This window comes from Amia ocellicauda, chromosome 1, assembly GCF_036373705.1.
Source record: "Amia ocellicauda isolate fAmiCal2 chromosome 1, fAmiCal2.hap1, whole genome shotgun sequence".
Lineage (NCBI taxonomy): Eukaryota > Metazoa > Chordata > Actinopteri > Amiiformes > Amiidae > Amia > Amia ocellicauda.
This window is the reverse complement of record NC_089850.1, coordinates 1,037,056-1,044,139: the sequence shown is the minus strand read 5'-3', so window position 1 is coordinate 1,044,139 and position 7,084 is coordinate 1,037,056. Positions and strand designations below refer to the sequence as shown.

At 39.9% G+C, this 7,084-nt stretch overlaps 1 non-coding gene across 1 annotated transcript; it reads left to right on the top strand.

The window, feature by feature from the left end:
- Window positions 1-1,025: 1,025 nt before the first annotated feature.
- Window positions 1,026-1,140, top strand: LOC136760109 (U5 spliceosomal RNA). Its single transcript, XR_010820152.1, has one exon. It is a non-coding gene; the product is annotated as a U5 spliceosomal RNA (small nuclear RNA).
- Window positions 1,141-7,084: the final 5,944 nt, after the last annotated feature.

The window sequence follows — 7,084 nt, the reverse complement described above, 5'->3', positions numbered from 1 at the left end:
TGGGCCATTGTGTGGTGATCCAGTGGTGATCCAGATCACTTCAGCAGGAATTTTGCAGTGGTCTGGACTACAACTCCAGGGACTACTGTGCAGTGGTCCGGACCTTAGAAACTGTATGCATATGAACACTGAAGTAGGCATCATAACTGTAGCCAATACTTTGTGGTTAAAATACTTAATTTAATTATTGTATTGAAGGGAATAATAATAACAACTTTAAAACATAAGAGAAGGGCCTAATAATAAATACAATACACAATAGACTAGAACCCATAGAATATAATAATATAAACATCTTCATGATTAGTATGATTGTAGTTTGGAAAATATATTAATAATAACATATTTGATAACATATTTTACAGAAAATGGGTTTTAGGAATTGTGTCAAAAAAAACCATAAAAGAATTGCTTTAGGGACCACTGCTCCTTTTTTTCCAGACCAATGTAAAGCCCACTTTTTTAAAATTATCTTTAAAACTAAATTGAAGAAGCAGTGGTTAGTTCTGAATCAAACATATTGACCCCCTCACTCAATCTGTAAGTCCTGCAGCAAACATTGGAATATGCATAGATATTTGCAGACTGGTATAAATTTCCCTTATAACTAACTAAATACCATTTTTGTTGTTTCAAAAGTGTCATGCATCTTACCAGTATGTCCTTTTAGTATGTCACAAAGGTTCCCTAATTCATTTTACAAATGTTCCTTGTATGTTACGAATGTTCCCTAAGCATGTTATGAATGTTCCCTAATTTGTGTTACAAATGTGCCCTAGCACCTCTCTCTTTCTCCATCTCTCTCTCTCTCTCTCTCTCTCTCTCTCTCTCTCTCAATTCAGTACACTTGTATTGTCAAAGCAATTGGACATGCATACATACATAGATACAAACATACATATGTATGGAAAAGAAACAATACAATTATAAATCACAATAAGATGTAATAAAGTACAGAAAAACAAAATGTAATAAAATGTGATCTTTAATACACACAAATATATATGGCTGGTTGGAAGCGTCATGGACTCGGGTTCCTCTTCATTACATATAACACTTTTGCCTTTTGCTAAAGCTTTCCATGGAGGGGAACGTGGATGAGTTTGTACCATTCTTGGGAGGCTCTGCCTTATTGGGGCGGAGCTGTGATACAGGTGAACAACAGATCGGGCATAGGTGGGCATGTGGGCGGAGGAGGAGGAAGGCCTGTCAAGCAAATAAGTTTGCTAAGGTACACAGCAGCAGCAAGCAGCCCCCCATCCAGCCAATGACTGGCAATGACTGAGTGGTTGACAGACGGCAAGCGGAATGTATGTGCTCTGTGATGTCATAGCATCACATAGCTCAGAGAGAGGTTTGTGAGCTAGCTGGCTCTGTGTGTCTTGCTGGCTGTGTGTGTGTGTGTGTGTGTGTGTGAGAGAGAGAGAGTGAGAGAGAGAGAGTGAGTGGATGGGTGGGTGACTGTGTTAGTGTCTGTCTGTCTGTCTGTCTGTCTCTCTCTCTCTGTAGATGCATCATAGGGAACATATGTAACAATCTCTCTTTTTGTTTACCAAAAATGTTAATGAACGTATATTAAAAGTGGGTTTTGCTTTGGTTTGGAAACATTTTAAGATTGTTTATGAAGTGTAAAGTGGATTTTTCTCAATTCTTCGTAGTTTTCAATGTATGTGCCATTCAGTAGCGTTCATGTTACAGATGTGACCTATGCAGTGGTAGGGTCAATAAAATGTCAGTAAAACTTTATTTTAGCAATTATGGAGGGGAAGAAATGCATATAGAGGGTCCCCAGTAATTATCTAATTTACCAACAACGTTTAAATTAGGTCTTGCAAAGCTGCCAAAAAATGCAGTATAATCGTATGTGTTATCATACACCGGCACCACCAATGTACCCTGGCATGTCTGTGACAAAATTCAGACCCCTGTCTTCAATGGGGCAGGATTTATGATGTTTTGAAAGTGATCTGAGATATGGCATCCATACTCACATATAATCGTATGAGTTGTTACATCCATTCATGTGTTAAAAATTCCTAACTCCGAACATGATGTCCAAACTAACAGGCTTCCCTTTCTCCTTTCCACTCCAAATTTTAGTTGGGCACCACCAATGTACCCTGGTATGTCCAAGCCAAATTTCAGACCCCTGAATTAAAAGGGGCAGGTTTTAGGAAGTTTTGAAAGTGATCTGTGGCATCCATACTCACATATAAACGAATGGGTTGTTACATCCAATCATATGATATAAATCCCTAACTCCGAAACATGATGTCCAAACTAACGGGCTTCCCGTCGTTCCATTGACTCAAAAATTTAGGTGGGCTCCTCCAATTATCCCTGGTATGTCCATGCCAAATTTCAGAACCCTATATTAAAAGGAGCATGTGTTAGGAAGTTTTGAAAGTGATCTGTGGCATCCATACTCGCCTATAAACGTATGGGTTGTTACATCCAATCGTGATATAAAACCCTAACTCCGAAACATGATGTCCAAACAAACAGGCTTCCCATTATCCTATCCACTCCACATTTTAGGTGGGCTCCCCCAATTATCTGTGGCCTGTCCATGCCAATTTTCACATCCCTTTATGAAAAGGGGCAGGTTTTATGAAGTTTTGAAAGTGATCTCAGTGTATGGCATCCATACTCGCCTACAAACGCATGGTTTGTTACATCCAATCATGTGATATAAATCCCTATCTCCGAAACATGATGTCCAAACAAACAGGCTTCCCATTATCCTATCCACTCCAAATTTTAATTGGGCTATTCGAAAGTTCCATGGCATGTCTGTGCCAAAATTCAGACCCCTATGTTCAATGGGGCAGGTTTTAGGAACATTTGAAAGTGAGTTGAGTATATGGCATCCATACTCGCATACAAATGTATGGGTTGTAACATTCAATCCTTTAATATAAATCCCTATCTCCGAAACATGATGTTCAAACCAACAAGCTTCCCTTTGTCCTATCCACTCCAAATTTTAATTGGGCTCTTCTAATGTTCCATGGCATGTCTGTGCCAAATTTCAGATGCTTGTCTTCAAAGGGCAGGTGTTAGGAAGTTTTGAAAGTGATCTGTGGCTTCCATACTCGCATAAAAACGTATTGGTTGTTACATCTAAACGTGATATAAATCCCTAACTCCGAAACATGACGTCCAAACAAACAGGCTTACCTTTGTCCTATCCACTCCAAATTTTAGGTGGGCTCCCCCAATTATCCCTGGCCAGTCCATGCCAAATTTTACATCCGTATATAAAAAGGGGCAGGTGTTTGGACGTTTTGAAAGTGATCTGAGTGTATGGCATCCATACTCGCATAAAAACGTATGGGTTGTAACATCCAATCATATGATATTAATCCCTAACTCCGAAACATGATGTCCAAACTAACAGGCTTCCCGTTGTCCTATCGACTCAACAATTTAGGTGGGCTCCCCCAAGTATCCCTGGTATGTCCAAACCAAATTTCAGACCCCTATATTAAAAAGGGCAGGTTTTAGGAAGTTTTGAAAGTGATCTGAGTGTATGGCATTCATGAAAACGTATGGGTTGTAACATCCAATCATGTGATATAAATCCCTATCTCTGAAACATGATGTCCAAACAAACAGGCTTCCCATTATCCTATCCACTCCAAATTTTAGGTGGGCTCCCCCAATTATCCCTGGTCTGTCCATACCAAATTTCACATCCCTATATCAAAAGGGGCAGGTTTTAGGAAGTTCTGAAAGTGATCTAAGTGTATGGCATCCATACTCGCATACAAATGTATGGGTTGTAACAATCAATCCTTTGATATAAATCCCTATCTCCGAAACATGATGTCCAAACTAACAAGCATCCCTTTGTCCTATCCACTCAAAATTTTAATTGAGCTCTTCTAATGTTCCATGGCATGTCTGTGGCAAATTTCAGACGCTTGTCTTCAAAGGGGCAGGTTTTACGAAGTTTTGAAAGTGATCTGAATGTATGGCATCCATACTCGCATATAAATGTATGGGGTTGTTACATCCAATCATGTGATATAAATCCCTAAATCTGAAACTTGATGTCGAAACAAACAGGTGTCCAATCCACTCCAAATTTTAGTTGGGCACCCCCAATTTACCCTGTCATGTCTGTGCCAAATTTCAGACCCCTGTATTCAAAGGGTAGGTTGTAGGCAGTCTTGAAAGTGATCTGAGTATATGGCATCCGTACTCGCATATAAACGTATGGGCTGTTACATCCAATCATGTGATATAAATTCCTAACTCCAAACATGATTTCCAAAATAACAGGCCTCCCTTTGTCATATTCTCTCCAAATTTTAGGTGGGAACCTCCAATGTATGCCGGCATGTCTGTGCCAAATCTCACACCCCTGTATTCAAAGGGAAAGGCTTTAGGAAGTTTTGAAAGTGATCTGAGTGAATGGCATCCATACTCACATATAAACGCATGGGCTGTTACATTCAATCATGTCATATAAATCCCTAATTCCGAAACATGATGTCCAAACTAACAGGCTTCACTTTTTCCAATCCATTCCAAATTTAACTTGGGCACCCCCAATGTGCCCTGTCATGTTTGTGCCAAACTTCAAACCCCTGTCTTCAAAGGGAAAGGTTATTGGAAGATTTGAAAGTGATCAGAGTGTATGGCATCCAAACTCGCATATTAACGTATGGGTTGTTACATCCAATCATGTGATATAAATCCCTAACTCTGAAACTTGATGACCAAACTAACAGGTGTCCTGTCCACTACAAATTTTAGTTGGGCACCCCCAATGTGCCCTGTCATGTTTGTGCCAAACTTCAGACCCCTGTTTTCAAAGGGGCAGATTTTAGGAAGTTTTGAAAGTAATCTGATTGTATGGCATCCAAACTCGCATATAAATGTATGGGTTGTTACATCCAATCATGTGATATAAATCCCCAACTGTGAAAATTGATGTCGAATCTAACAGGTGTCCTATCCACTCCTAATTTTAGTTGGGCACCCCGTCATGTCTGTGCCAAATTTCAGACCCCTGTATTCAAAGGGGCAGGTTTTACGGAATTTTGAAAGTGATCTGAGTGTATGGCATCCGTACTCGCATATAAACGTATTGGCTGTTACATCCAATCATGTGATATAAAACCCTAACTCCAAACATGATGTTCAAAATAACAGGCCTCCCTTTGTCATATTCTCTCCAAATTTTAGGTGGGAACCTCCAATGTATGCCGGCATGTCTGTGCCAAATCTCACACCCCTGTATTAAAATGGAAAGGCTTTTGGAAGTCTTGAAAGTGATCTGAGTGAATGCCATCCATACTCGCATATAAACGTATGGGCTGTTATATTCAATCATGTCATATAAATCCCTAACCCGGATACATGATGTCCAAACTAACAGGCTTCCCTTTATCCAATCCGCTCCAAATTTAACTTGGGAACAACCAATGAACCCTGGCATGTTTGTGCCAAAATTCAGACTCCTGTCTTTAAAGGGAAAGGTTATACGAAGTTTTGAAAGTGATCAGAGTGTATGGCATCCAAACTCGCATATAAACGTATGGGTTGTTACATCCAATCATGTGATATAAATCCCTAACTCCGAAACATGATGTCCAAACTATTAGGTGTCCTATCCATTCCAAATTTTGGTTGGGCACCCCCAATTTACCCTGTCATGTCAGTGCCAAATTTCAGACCCCTGTATTCAAAGGGGCAGGTTGTAGCAAGGTTTGAAAGTTATCTGAGTTTTTGGCATCCATACTCGCATATAAACGTATGGGTTGTTACATCCAATCATGTGATATGAATCCCTAACTCTGAAATATGATGTCTAAACTAACAGGCTTCCCTTTCTCCTATCCTTTCCAAATTCTAGGTGGGCACCCCCAATGTACCCTGGCATGTCTGTGCCAAACTTCAGACCCCTGTCTTCAAAGGGGCTGGTTTCAGGATGTTTTAAAATGATCTGAGTGTTTTGGCGTCCATACTCGCATATAAATGTATGGGTTGTTACATCCAATCATGTGATATAAATCCCTAACTCTAAAACTTAATGTCGAAACAAACAGGTGTCCTATCCACTCTAAATTTTAGTTGGGAACCCCTTCATGTCTGTGCCAAATTTCAGACCCCTGTATTCAAAGGGTAGGTTGTAGGAAGTTTTGAAAGTGATCTGAGTGTATGACATCCATACTCGCATATACACATATGGGTTGTTACATCCAATCATGTGATATAAATCCCTAACTCTGAAACTTGATGTCCAAACTAACAAAGTGTCCTGTCCACTCCAAATTGTATTTGGGCATCACCAATGTGCCCTGTCACGTTTGTGCCAAACTTCAGACCCCTGTCTTCAAAGGGGCAGAATTTAGGAAGTTTTGAAAGTGATCTGAGTGTATGGCATCCATATTCGCATATAAATGTATGGGTTATTACATCCAATCATGTGATATAAATCCCTAACTCTGAAACTTGATGTCGAATCCAACAGGTGTCCTATCCACTCCAAATTTTAGTTGGGCAACCCCAATGTACCCTGTCATGTCTGTGCCAAATTTCAGAACCCTGTATACAAAGGGGCAGGTTTCAGGAAGTTTTAAAAATGATCTGAGTGTTTGACATCCATACTCGCATATAAATGTATGGGTTGTGACATCCAATCATGTGATATAAATCCCTAACTCTGAAATATGATGTCCAAAATAACAGGTTCCCTTTGTGATATTCACTCCAAATTTTAGGTGTGAACCTGCAATGTACGCCGTCATGTCTATGCCAAATCTCACACCACCGTATTCAATGGGGCAGGTTTCTGGAAGTATTGAAAGTGATGTGAGTGAATGTCATCCATACTCGTATATAAATCTGATTGGTTGTTTCATCCAATCATGTGATATAAATCCCTAACTTTGAAACTTGATGTCCAAACTAACAAGTGTCCTGTATACTACAAATTTTTGTTGGGCACCCCCAATGTACACTGTCATGTCTGTGCCAAATTTCGGACCCCTGTATTCAAAGGGGTAGGTTTCAGGAAGTTTTGAAAGTGATCTGAGTGTATGGCATCCATACTCGCATATATATGTATGGG